The sequence below is a fragment of the Callithrix jacchus genome, chromosome 12 (assembly GCF_049354715.1).
Source record: "Callithrix jacchus isolate 240 chromosome 12, calJac240_pri, whole genome shotgun sequence".
Classification (NCBI taxonomy): Eukaryota; Metazoa; Chordata; class Mammalia; order Primates; family Cebidae; genus Callithrix; species Callithrix jacchus.
Window position 1 is genome coordinate 84,146,470 of NC_133513.1, and position 13,088 is coordinate 84,159,557.

General features: G+C 38.6%; 1 protein-coding gene across 3 annotated transcripts in view; it reads right to left on the reverse strand.

The window, feature by feature from the left end:
- Positions 1-13,088, reverse strand: part of LOC144578706 (uncharacterized) — a 171,890-nt gene that overhangs the window by 115,798 nt on the left and 43,004 nt on the right. Inside the window, exon 3 of one of the 3 annotated variants that reach the window (XR_013525000.1) lies at positions 7,648-7,740. The exons of the other annotated variants lie outside the window; for them this stretch is intronic. The gene's annotated coding sequence lies outside the window, so the exon portion shown is untranslated. The remainder of the gene's footprint in view (positions 1-7,647; positions 7,741-13,088) is intronic. 3 annotated transcript variants of the gene reach the window in all.

Consider the following 13,088-nt stretch of genomic DNA (forward strand, 5'->3'; position numbering starts at 1 on the left):
TTTTGATTTTGGTTTGGGTTTTGGTTTTTGTTATGAGATAGATTCTTGCTCTGTCACCCAGACTGGAGTGCAATGGTGCAATCTCAGCTCACTGTAGCCTCTGCCTCCTGGGTTCAAGCTATTCTCCTGCCTCAGCCTCCCAGGTAGCTGGGATTACAGGCACCCACCTCCATGCCTGGTTAATTTTTGTATTTCTAGTAGAGATGAGGTTTCACTACATTGGCCAGGCTGTTCTCAATCTCCTGATTTCAAGTGGTCTTCCCGGCTTAGCCTCCCAAAGTGCTGGGATTACAGGTGTGGGCCACCATGCTCAGATTTGATTTAAAGGGTTTGAATAGGACTTACTCCTAGAATGGGAACATGCAAGTCCATTTTGAGGAGGCTCTAAATAAAAAGCAATAAACTGTGTTACAAACTTTTAGAGGATTTGTATTAAAAATTTCCAGGTTTGTAGGCACTATGAAAGCTCTTAGTTCTTAATGTTTTATGTAAAAGAAAAAATTGGCAAGGGGGAAATTGTTTTCTCCACCCTGGAGCTGTAAGAATAAATGAAAATCTCATTAGCTGAGAATTTGTAGGTCTATGCCTGCTGGGATTTCAAAGGGCTTCCATTCTTTAGCCAAATATGACATAGGCATATAGCCAATCTTATAGGAGCATTAGTTGCTGCAGCTTGAGTCTGTGTTTGAGTGACTAATGTCATCTTACCTTGTTTTTACCATGACCTAAACTTTGGAGCAGTTCTTTAGCTACACTTGTGGTGGACCTTGTACAAAATTATACAACCTTCCTCAGTCCTTCCACCATCAGCTGGTGTTCTGTGGGCTGCATTTAGAAACAGACAAATGCTAGTCTGAAAATGGCAGTTATCAAGTTACAAAAATGAGAAGGGCCTTTTAAATTCAACAAGAAAACGTAGTCAGTAAAACCACACAAAAAGAACAAATCAGATGATATCTAGTAGCCTGTTCCTTCTGCCAGGTTATTTACGGTTTCTGACTGGTTGCTATAGATTAGTTCTCTGATTCAGGTGACAAGTTAGTTATTGAATTATTATGATTTTGTTTTGACAGAAATTTTCCTTCAGTTATCTTTTTTGCCCCCTGAATCCTTTTGTTTTTTTGCTACCATATATAGAAATTCATTACATAGGGATTTTCAAATATTTTTGATAATGGTCACAGTAAGAAATTGATTTCATACTGTGACAACACACACACATGCAAAACTAAAACAAAAGTTCTGCAAAAGTATATTTACTCTTACTATGTATGATTCACTTTAATATTTCACTTTATTTTATTCCAGACTAGTCTAGTCTAATCCATTAAAAATGTTTTATGCTGCCCATTAATTTTACAAACCATGAAAGAAACATGGCCTGCAGTTTGAAAAATGACAATTTATAGCATTCTGATAAAATTCAAAGTATAGAGAGAACGATCCAAGATGGCCGATCGCTAACATCCCGGGATTGCAGCTCTCAGGGAAGGCGCGGAGAACTAGAGGACGCCACACTTTCAGACAAAGTCTGGTCGCTCACGGAGCAGAAGATCCCCCAGTGGTGGAAACACACGGGTCGCCAGCGCGACTCTCGTGGTCGGCGCAGCGGTTCCGCCGGCACCTCGGCGCGGCAGCTCTCGGAGCAGAGTAAACGGGACCGCTTCCCCTTCTGACCGAGGTTTGGAGCCCCGGGAAGGCAGAGTCGCCTACTACGGAAACAAGAAGGAAGCCCGACAGGAGAATCCTGGGCAGAAAAGCACCATCAGTTTTAACGCCGCTGCTCTGGCCCTGGGAACTAACAACCTGGACGTCCACTCAAGAGACCTAATCTGAAAGTTGGTAATTTCAAAGACGAGAGGAGGATAAATTTACAATGACGGGAAGAAACCAGCGTAAAAAAGCTGAGAATGCTCAAAGTCAGAACGCCTCTCCCTCTAAAGATGATCACAGTTCCACATCAACAATGGAACAAGGCTTGATGGAGAACGAGCGCCTCCTGATGACAGAATCACTCTTCAAGGAATGGATAATAACAAACTTCGGTGAGTTAAAAGAACATGTTGTAGCCCAACGTAAAGAAACTAGGAACTTTGACAAAAGGCTTGATGAAATCCTATTGAGAATAGACAACTTAGAGCGGAGTATGAGTGAATTAATGGAACTGAAGAATACAATACAGGAACTCCGAGAAGTATGCACAGGTTTAAACACTCGAATTGTTCAAGCAGAAGAAGGGATATCAGAGGTCAAAGTCCAACTTAATGAAATAAAACGTGAAGAAAAGATTAGAGAAAAAAGGATAAAAAGGAATGAGCAAAGTCTCCAAGAAATGTGGGACTATGTGAAAAGACCAAATTTACGTTTGATAGGTGTACCTGAATGCAACGGAGAGAATGAATCCAAGCTGGAAAATACCCTTCAGGATATTATTCAGGAAAATTTTCCTAAACTAGCAAAGCAGGTCAACATTCAACCCCAGGTAATACAGAGAACACCACAAAGATATTCCTCAAGAAGAGCAACCCCAAGGCACATAATCGTTAGATTCACCAGGGTTGAAACGAAGGAGAGGATACTAAGGGCAGCCAGAGAGAAAGGTCGGATAACCCACAAAGGCAAGCCTATCAGACTTACAGCAGATCTCTTGGCAGAAACTCTACAGGCCAGAAGAGAGTGGGGGCCAATATTCAACATCCTCAAAGAACAGAACCTTCAGCCCAGAATTTCATATCCAGCCAAACTAAGCTTCACAACTGAAGGAAAAATAAAATCTTTTATGAACAAGCAAGAACTCAGAGATTTTATTACCACCAGGCCTGCTTTACAAGAGCTTCTGAAAGAAGCATTACACACAGAAAGAAACAACCAGTATTAGCCTTTCTAAAAATACACCAAAAAGTAAAGAGCACCAACATAAAGAAGAATTTACACCAACACATGGATAAAACAGCCAGTCAACATCAAATGGCAGTAACCCTAAATTTAAATTGACTAAATTCCCAATCAAAAGACACAGCCAAAACCCAACGGCATGTTACATCCAGACCTGTTTTACATGCAAGGATACACAAAGACTCAAAACAAAGGGATGGAGAAAGATTTACCAACCAAATGGAGAGCAAAAATAAAGAATAAATAAATAAAAAGCAGGAGTTGCAATTCTTGTATCGGATAAAATAGATTTTAAAGCAACAAAGACATAGTGGTAAAAGGATCAATGCAACAACAAGAGCTAACGATCCTAACACCCAGATAGGAGACTTAGATTCAATGAGACAGAAAATTAATAAGGATATCAAGGACTCGAACTCAGATCCAGAACAAGTAAACTTAATAAATATTTATAGAGCTCTCCACTTCAAATACACAAAATATACATTCTTGTCAATACCACATCACACCTACCCATTAGTTTAAATGAAACATTGATTGGCCATTATTAATACCCAATTTTTTTCAAAATAAAGCAATATTTCCATTTACTCTCCCTCTTTCTCTTCCTCTTTCTTCCTCTCCTTTACTTATTATTTTTTTTTCTTTCCTTCTCTCAAAAAAAAAGAAATCAACTTGTAAACCTCTAGATCCAGGTCGGCAATGTCTCTTTCATTGCTTGATTTCCTTTCTTCCCTTCCCTCCCTCCCTCCCTCCCCGCTTCCTCCCTTCCTTCCTTCCTTCATCCCTTCCTTCCTCCCTACCGTCCTTCTTCCCTTCCTTCCTGCCTTCCTCCCCCCCCAAAAAAAAAAAAAAATTCAAAGTATAACTAGAAAGCGAATTTAATCAGTTTCCAGTATTGTTCCTGTGATATCTGTAATTCTGCTTATCCAACTCATCAGTGAAATTTTAATGCATCCATAGTGTTACTCTTTTCTCTTCCAATTCTGATGGTTAGATGTGAAAATTATACAATTACATCAGTCTCCTTTCCACATCATCAAACAGGTTATTTGAAGCTTCTTCCAATGTTATACCTGGGAGGTTGAGAACACTGGAGAACATGGTGCTGCTTGGCTGTGGTTGGGGTGCATGCAGAGATAAAGGAGTCCATGCTGGAAACATCATGCCAACGAAGTGCCAAGGCTTAATCAGAGCCATCAAACTGGAATCAGCACCAGGGAAAGAGAGGGTAACCAGCTGTAAGCCAAGTAAGCTGGAGATTGTGAAAGTCATGGGCAGAAGGAAAAGGAAGCAGAGCATAAGGCAGTTCTGAACCAAAGAATAAAAAGCTATGAGGGCTCTTGATACTGTTCTTACAGCTCTGGTTAGAAGCATGCTTCAAATACTTGAAGAGAAAACACCAACGCTATTTCCCAGAGCATCATACTAGAATAAACTTTCAGGCTCACCCAAAATAATTAATCCCATGAGCTACTTTCCCTTAAGAATTTGATGTTAAGTCAAAGTAGTATAGTTCTCCTCACCCATATTATATAGTGGCAAATGGCAGATATTAAATTATTTTATCCACAAATATGTCAGTGTACACAAAAATGATTTTAGAAAAACCCCAAATCCATCATAACACCTAATCATTTTTAACAACAATTTCTGAATATATTCAATGTTCAGTTAGTAGTGTTCACATTTCCCTATATATTTTTCTTTGTTTTGACATTTTGTGTACTCTAATAAGGCTTTAAATTGTTAGGGCCATACATTTCAATACATTTAATGCATTTTAATTGGCCGATTTGTCTCATTTGTCTTTTTACATTTGTAAGTTTCTTCTTTTCTTTTTTTTTTTTGAGTGGTTAAAAGGTGAAATCTAAAACCTCTTTAAATAATGGTATTTTTTCCCAAGGAAATGCAAATTGTTTATTTTGTTTACCAAGATAAACTTGTTTACCAACTGAGAAAAATATCTCCTGGCCTCTGCAGAGAGGGAGAAAAGCTTGCTTCTGGTGATATGAGATCAAGGGTAATAAAAACTAGGCCCACTTCACTAGGATCCATTGTTCCTGAAATCTCCTTTATTGGACTAACTTTTTAATACTTCAGAATGGCCTCTTTTTAAACATGACTGCATTAAACTCCCTTGCTGCCCACTTTCTATTAAAAGGATATCAGTTAATCTCTGTATGAATTTCTTCAGTTCTTTGCCAGCACAATTTCTATAAATGATGGCCCAAGGGATGACAAGCTTGGTAAGTCATTCAAGAGCCAGTTCTTTTCAGCAGAGTTTTAATGTTGAATTCATTTAGCTCTCTTCTAATTCATATAAAGTTGGTAGTCATGGATGTATTGCTTTTTACTGATGGTACACACCAGGATAGGATGCCAGTTTTTCTATTTTGAGAAGGAGTTTCCCACACTCACTTGAATGAACTAACTTTCTGATATGGTTTGGCTATGTCCCCACCCAAATCCCATCTTATATTGTTCCCCATATGCTTTGGGAGGGACCCAATGGGCGGTAACTGAATGATGGGGGAAGTTACCCTCATGCTGTTCTCATGACAGTGAATGAGTTCTCACGAGATCTGATGATTTTATAAGGGACTTTCCCCCATTTTGCTCAGCACTTCTCCTTCCGGCTGCCATGTGAAGAAGGACGTGTTTGCTTCCCCTTCTGCCACGATCCTAAGTTTCCTGAGGCCTCCCCAACCATGCTGAACTGTGAGTTAATTAAACCTCTTTCCTTAATAAGTTACCCATTCTCAAGTATTTTTTCATAGCAGCACGAGAGTGAGAATGGACTAATACACTTTCCCATCACCATTCAATGGCCATTTCCTACCCTTCAAAGATTATATAGCATGTCGTTATATATCTCAATATATATATATTGAGATGGAGTCCCACTCAGTTGCCCAGGCTGGAGCACAGTGGCATAGTCTTGGCTCACTACAACCTCCACCTCTACCCCCAAGGTTCAAGCAATTCTCTTGCTTCAGCCTCCCAAGTAGCTGGGATTACAGGCACATGCCAACACACCTGGCTAATTTTTATATTTTTAGTAGAGATAGGGTTTTACCATGTTGGCCATACTGGTCTTGAACTTCTGACCTCAAGTGATCCACCCACCTCATCCCCCTAAAGTGCTGGGATTAGAGGGGTAAGCAACTGTGCCTGGCCTGTCATTGTATTTCTAAGCTAACAAGTATTTAGAAACTATAAATTTATAGTTTCTAATATAGTTCTTATTTTCTCTTTTTCCTTTGTTATGTTATTATTCCTTGGTCTTTACCTGGACTTCTGGGCAACATAAGTACCTAGAGCTATGTCCAAAAGTAAAACTGCTATGTGACAGCAACCCCCAATGTTGTGAACATGTCAATTTTTAAACTGTCTTTATTGAAGACTCACAAAATGTAAACTCTACCCACTTTAGGATACAGTTCAATGATTTTTTACAAATGTATAATTTGTGAAACCTCCACCCTAGTAAAGACAAATATAGAACATTTCATCACCCGTAAAGTTCCCTTATGTCTCTCTGCAGGCATCCACCCATGCCTGACTTCAGGCAATCATTGATATGTTTTCTACCAATAGAGATTAATTATGCCTGTTCTGAAGTTTGATGTAAATGGAATCATATGGTATACACTCTTTTGTGTCTGGCTTCTTTGGCTCAGCATAAGCCTTTGACATTTATTTATCTTGTTGTGTATATCGATACTTGTTCCTTATTATTGCTGAAAATCATTCAATGGTTGTACCATAATTTGTTTATCCATTCCCCCTTTTGATGAACATTTGGATTATTTCCAGTTTTTGTCTGTTTTAAGTAAAGCTGCCAAAACAAATGTATACAAGCCTGTGTGGAGATATGCTTTCAGTTCTTTTGGACAAACACCTAGAAGAGGAACTGATGGCAAGTGTATGCATAACTTTATAAGAAACTACCAAAGTGTTCCCCAAAAAGATTGCATCATTTTACATCATTAATTCTGGTTGCTCTAGATTCTCACCAACATTTGCTGTTGTCAGTCTTTTTAATTATAGTCATTCTAGTGGATTTGTCAGAGAATGTCCCTCTTGTTTTAAATTGCATTTCCCTAATGATGAAAGACGTTGAGTATGTGTTCATGTGCTTATTGGCTTATCTGTATGTCTTCTTTTGTAGTGTCCAAATGTGCACTTTTGTATTGGGTTGCTTGACTTACTATTAATCTATGAGAGTTATTTATATATTCTGGATATAATCATGTGTCAGATTATGTATTACAAATTTTTGTCTCCAGTCTGTAATCAACTTCTAACAGCATAATTCCATTTACTCACCAACCCTTGTCCTTCATGCTATCACTGCCATATCTTTTACTTCCATAAATGTTGTAAAATCCCATTACAACATTATTAATTTTGCTTTAGCAGTTCACTTTTAAGAAAATTATGAGAAAAAATAATATTTTCTTGAAAATGTAATCTCTTATTTACTATTTCTGGAGCTTGTCTTTCCTCCCTTAAATATGACTTTCCTTCTGTATTATTTCCTATTAGCCTAAAGAATTTCGCTTGTCTCTTGTTGCAGATCTGTTAGTGATAAATTATTTAAGCTTTTACTTATCTGAAAATGTCTTTATTTCACCCTAGTTATTGAAATATATTTTCACTGGATATAGAATTGTGGGTTAACATGGTTTTTCTTTGATTCTTCTTTGTTCCTCACTTTAAACACATCATTCGTAAGGCTCTACTTACTTTTATTCATATTATTTTGCTTCCGTGCTTCACATTAGAGAAGACTTTCAGTTCAAAGGTGAACTGAATGTAGAGTTCAGTGTGGAGATTTTCCTAGGCAGAAAGGCAACAATGTGAGGTATACCTCAAGAGTTTCTCTCAGGGATCATAATTTGTGTTGCTTTTTCCCCAATGTTTGACAATAGCTGCTTCATATACGTATATATTTCTCTGCTGAAATTCCCTATCTATTTATTCATTAAGACATAATTTCATTGATTGCTTTTATTCTTGACTGTGGATTATGCTTTCCTGTTTCTTTACATATCTAGTAATCTTTTATTGTACATTGGGTATTGTTCGTAATACATTATAGAAACTCTGCATCCTGTTATCGTCTGAGAAATAATCTTATTTTTGTTCTCACAGGCAGATCAATTTCTGGCTAACCACCTTGAATTTGTATAGGTTTGGCTTTATACTTTGTTGGGGTGGATGTGTGGAATCTCCTCAACTGTGCATCTTGTGAGAGATTGATATTAGGCTTTTGTAGAAAAGATTGAGAAAGCAGCCTTTACTCTAAGGCATGGGGCATCCCTCTTAGGGCATGGCCCTTGTGGTCTCAAAGCTGGATTCTTGAGGTGGTAACAAGCTGTTAATGATGTCCCTCCACTGTAGCTGCAGAGGACCTCCAGCATTCCTTAGTTCATCTTAACCTTTACTTTCTGTGTTCTTACACCCAGCTGTGTAAGCTTTGTGCAGTCTTACCCTGAATACTTGATTGCAATCCTCAGCCGAAAACTTGAGAAGCCCCTTCAAGACCTCTCTCACTATTCTGTGCTGCTTCTCAACTCTGGTGCCCTACTTTGCAGATTCCAGCCACTTCAGATACCCCAAACTCTGATCTAGATTTCCTCAGCTCAGCAGGACTACTATGCTTTGCTTAAATCACAGCTCCCTGCACTGTGGTTGGGAAAATGTCCCTAGGCAGAAAGCTGTACCAGTATGGACTTACCTTATAAGTTTCTCTCAGGGATCATGGTTTGCACTGCCTGTTTTCCAATGTTTGACAATAGTTCCTTTATATATTGTGTCCAGTCTTATGATTGCTTACCACAGGAATAACAATCCAATACCAGTTATTCCATCATAGCCAAAAGTAGTTTACCAGGATTTGAAACAAAAATAAAAATAGGCCAGGCACAGTGGCTCATGCCTATAATACCAGCACTTTGGGAGGCCAAGGCAGGCAGATCATTTGAGGCCAGAAGTTCAAGACCAGCCTGGCCAACATTGCAAAACCCCATCTATACTAAAAACAAATACAAAATATAGGCATAGTGGTGCATGCCTATAGTCTCAGCTGCTTGGGAGGCTGAGGCACAAGAATTGTTTGAACCCAGAAGGTGTAGGTTTCAGTGAGCCAAGATCATACCACTGCATTCCAGCCTGGGTGACAGAGTGAGACTCTGTCTCAATAATAATAATAATGATAACATTTCCTGAATCTCTTCCATATTCTACCCCCAGTTTCCCAACCCTATAAAATTCATATTTACGGAACATAATAAGAATGTAGATGTATTAATTCAGTAAGGAGTTTAATATCTAAACTTTCCAAACTAAGCCAATTAGACCATTTGGTTATTTGCAAACACTACTTCTCTGAGATTGTTCATTCAGGCTGAATGATTAGTCAGTAAGCCTTCTCTACTACCTCTGCCCACACAGTCTATTTGAACTGGGCTGTAGCTTCTTGGACCACTTATTGGGTCTGTTTACAACTTTGCATGAAAGGGGAGTCTGGATAGAAAAAGTGTTTGAACAGCCCACTATTTATATAGAGGAGGACAGTCATATCAAAATGTCAGGGAAAATCAGCAGAAGGATGGCTCTATCTGGTATTTGAATTGTGAATATCTTATTTGGGTCTCTCACTAATCCTCTGAAAAAGGCGATAAGCTGTTATTGCTCCCATTTTGCAAATGAAGAAACTCAGGATCAATTCAGTTAACTGAGTCATCCAACATCACACAGGTGGATGATGACAGAACTCAGAAAGGCAAAGTCACTGTGAATAAATGTATCAGTTAATTCCCTGTACATGGGAACCTCAGGCCAGCTCTGCATATAGGCAGAATACATAGCCAACTATGAGGTACAATTTGAGAGATGCCAAATCACTTATTCCCTAGCTAATCACAGGGCCTAAAATTTCAGCATTAGTCATTCATTTTAGCTTGAGCCATCAATGACCTGTTAAAATGGAAATCTAATTACCTTCCATTTGTACAGCAATTCACAATTTTCCAAAAGTGTTTTACACTTAATAATAATACCTAACATTCATGATGGGTACTTGGGCACTTTTTATGTGGCAGGCGCTGTTTTAAGTGTTTTGCATATATTGACTATTTTTATCTACACCATAATTCTATGGAAGGGGTAGTATAATTATCTCCATTTCACATGTAAGAAAACTAAAGCTTATAAAAAAATTCAATAACCTGCCTAAGGTTATACAATTAGGAAGTGGAGAAGGTAGGATTTGACTCTGGATCCAGAGTTCTTGCTTTTAACCATTATGCTATTTGATCCAATTCAAAATCCTATAACATAAAGGCATCGTTAAACCACCTTTTACATATGAAAAAACGAAGACCCAGAAAATTTACTTGACTTTCCCAATGTTCCCCCAGCTAATTATTGATTAATCCTGAAAAGCGTAACTCCTAGTTGACCTTTCCAATATACTAAACCAAAAGAACTACTATCTAAGTCATTATCAGCAAAAAAGAGATTGGAGCAAAGACAATTTCATTTTGATGAGAGATAATAAGATGTTCTGAGAAGCTAAAAGGCAGCTTGAGAATTTTCAAGCCTTTAGATGGTAACAGGAAATGTTAATTTCATTTTACAAATATTTGCTGATTCCCTAACTACATTCCAGGTACCATTCTCAGTGCAGGAATACAACTATGAATGAAGAAACAAAAAATCCCAGCCTTTATGGATTTACATTCAAATGGAATATAAAAAATTACTGATGGTAGAGAAGAATTATACTGAAAATGAAGAGGTACAATATGAAGCAGAATTGACAGTGAATACAGCTGTAAATATTTTTTCAAATCTACTGCTTCATAACTCACTTATTTTACATATGCTTCTTCTAGGGAACAACTCACTGATATGTAAAACGTGGGTAACATTTTCAAAATACAATGCCAAATTTATTGATGATGGTATAAATTAAAGGAAGGTATTAAAGGAAGACATGAGTTTCCCCAAATAAGATGGGATTAGATGGAGCTGTAAAGGCACAAATTCTACAACATGCTTGAGCCCATAAAATCTTCGAGAAAATTGCCAAGCCTGAAACAAAGAGGGTTGCAATGTATCAATAAAATCTTCTAAGATTCTTCCTTTTTAAAGTCTTCTTTTAAGTTATCAAAAGTTCTTACCACTAAAAAGTGGAATAGTGGCAGGTAGAACAGGTGGGATCATTGACGGGGAAGAATACTAATGAACTATCTGTAGTTCTGTGCAAACTACCTTCACCAACATCATTTTAACAGAGGTCTGGCTTCTCCAGCCCTCTAGTTGGATTTACTCTAACCAATTGGTTGCAGTTGACCAGGAACAGATTCTTAGTTCAGGATAGAAAAACCTCTGCTTTCATTCTTTAGCCTGAGTTGCTAGGCAGCAGCAATTACCGCTCTGAGGGATCCAGCTCTCGGTTTTATCAGCAGTTGTCATTCATGCCTGGCAGGCAAGAACCTCCACAAAAAGATTATTTTTCTCCTCTCTCCCTCTGGCCCCATCCACACCAGTTTTTGTGGGATCTCTCCAGGACCACACTTAACTTTCAAGAAATTGGTAACTCCCAACACCACTTCATTCTTAAGATTCAGGAAAGTGTTCCCTCACCCAAGACAGCCTGAAATTGCAAAAGGTTTCACTCTTTTAGCCTAAGACTGTTTTAAATTGAAATGCAAATTGAGTCCTGTCATTGACAAGTTTGGGTGAATGAAATTATCCAATTATTTCCACTGGAAAGGTGGTTGTGGTAGAGGTAAGGGGAGGTGAGAAGAAGTGCATCAGGCAAGGAAGGGAAGAGCAGAAAAAGGAAAAAGCATTGCAAAGGGAGAAAGGAGTCTTGGAAGGAAAGCCAGGACCACTGATGGCAGATCTGTCAGCTCCTTGATTTCCACAAGGGCTTGTACTTGGAAACTAAACCACTGTCTTTTACTAAACAGAGCCTTAGTAGTAGCCTCTTGCTGTTCAGCCATGTAAATCAGAAATGGGAACTGGATGTCAAGAGGTGTGGGCGACAGTGGGATAAACTGCCAAGATCTCCCTTTGAGAATGAAGGGCCAATCACCTCCCAGATATTGGGACTGCTACTGACACTCCACCTTCAGCCCTTTGTGGGGATTACCTCTGCTGAAGATGACCAACAACACATCTCCTTTTCAAGGGGCCTCACATCTAATGACTGATTAACATAGTGAATAAAGTCCCTGAGACTCCTCTGTACTTTTACTCTATCTTCATAACTCCCTGTATAGTTGGCTAAGTCATCTGTTGAGACTAAATTACAGCTCAGTTTCTCCTTCTGCCCAATCCTGCTTACTTTCCCTTCCTTCCATAAGCTTTGACACCAAAAGGCCCTAAAATATCTCCTGAATGTCAATCTCCATCACAGAATCTGCTTCCTGGGGACCCTGAATTGCAATAACCAATCCAGGAAGCTCCCATTTCCCAAATGAACAAACACCATCCTACACCATTAAATACCTGAGAGGACTGGGATGTCTTGGGCTTCTGTACATAGCTGCCTACTACACTGGGAAACTTGGTTCAATGACAAAAGGAGTTTCAACAGGCCCAGAAAAATCTTGCTTTTTCCCTGAGGGATACCTTAGAAGCTTCGCTTCTGAGTTATTAGGAAATATGAAAACAAATGACCCATGTCATTCAAGAGGCATTCACTAAGTATGAATTCTTTATCAAGCACAAAAATATGAGCTGCCATCATTGTTGTCATTGTCATCATCATCATCATCATTGTTACTAGTAGCATTTCAAGTGGCATCCCAGGAACTGGGAAACAAATCATAATCCAAATTTCATGTTTCTCTTACAGATTCACAGACAAAGACAATATCTCCTTTTAGTGTTCAGATAACTGAATCAGAATACAGTTTTCAAACTGTCCAGATATTTCCCCATCTGCTGGATTTTTCCAATTGCCTTTTCTTGGACCTCCTTCAGTTCTATTGATTTTTCCTGTCATAATGATCATTTATGTTTCCTTTTTTCTAGATACAGATAAATTGGGGTTTTGAAACATGGCAAGATCATATTCTTTTCAGCTTGCTTCCAGAGGTCTTCCCAAAGATGTCAAGCCAGACTTCATGGTAAAGTTATTTACTGGGTCAGGGTGACCTTAGGGCTTC